We start from the raw sequence: 929 nt of genomic DNA, 5'->3' as shown, positions 1-929 counted from the left end.
GAAGAATCAGAAGATGGGGGAGAAAGAAGGAATTAAGAATTATGTTTTGGCCTGGTTACATTTGAGATAAATAGTAGAAATCAATATATCAAATCAGCATTTAGAAAATAAATTCTGGCATTTGTGAATAAGGTCTTCGTTACTTATACAAATTTTGAGTTTTCAGTGTATGGATGGCATTCAAATTATAAACCTGGGTATAAGCATCACTGTCATAAGCACAGAGAAAGAAAGAGTCAGAGGACTGAAACACAGGAATGCAAAATTTAGATGACCAAATGAAAAAGAAAAGTTTAATGTGTAAGAATAATATGGAGCTATGATAGGATAGGAAAAAAAAATGGTAGAGGTGGTGTCCTGAAAACTTGATCAATCATGACAAATGCTGCTTAGAGATTCAGTAAAATAACAGTTAAGATTAGACTTTTAGATTTGGCCCCATAGGAGATTTTTGCTATTTTGGTAAGAATGTTTTCAATAGAATAAAGGAAATGATAACTTGATTATGATGTCAGAGGTAGGGTGGGGAAGGTAATAGTTGGTCTCAATCCACCCAGTCCTCTTACCAAGTTCTTGACTCCACCACAGGAAGTAATTCAAAGGCAGAGTCACAATAGAAAGTGAGAACAAGTTAAATATACTAGATAAGAAATACAGATTCCACAGAGAGTGCAGCATAGCTCCAGAGCCTGAGCAGGGCCCACCCCAAGTTTAACACAAAAGCAAGTTCAGTACAGCCATCAAATCTAACACAAAAGTAAGAAAAACATACTTAAATTTCAGTACAAAGTGCAGAGAGAGAGTGGCTCAGGAGAATGAGTGGCTGCTGTCTGAAAGTAAGTTAAATACAAAGTAAAATAAACATACCTCAGCCAGGGGAGTGTGGGCTGCCTCCAGGAAAGTGAGCAACAACCCCACCTTCACCTGGG

Source organism: Galeopterus variegatus, unplaced genomic scaffold, assembly GCF_000696425.1.
Source record: "Galeopterus variegatus unplaced genomic scaffold, G_variegatus-3.0.2 Scaffold9010, whole genome shotgun sequence".
NCBI classification, from domain to species: domain Eukaryota; kingdom Metazoa; phylum Chordata; class Mammalia; order Dermoptera; family Cynocephalidae; genus Galeopterus; species Galeopterus variegatus.
The sequence above is the reverse complement of the archived record's forward strand: the minus strand, read 5'-3'. Positions refer to the sequence as shown.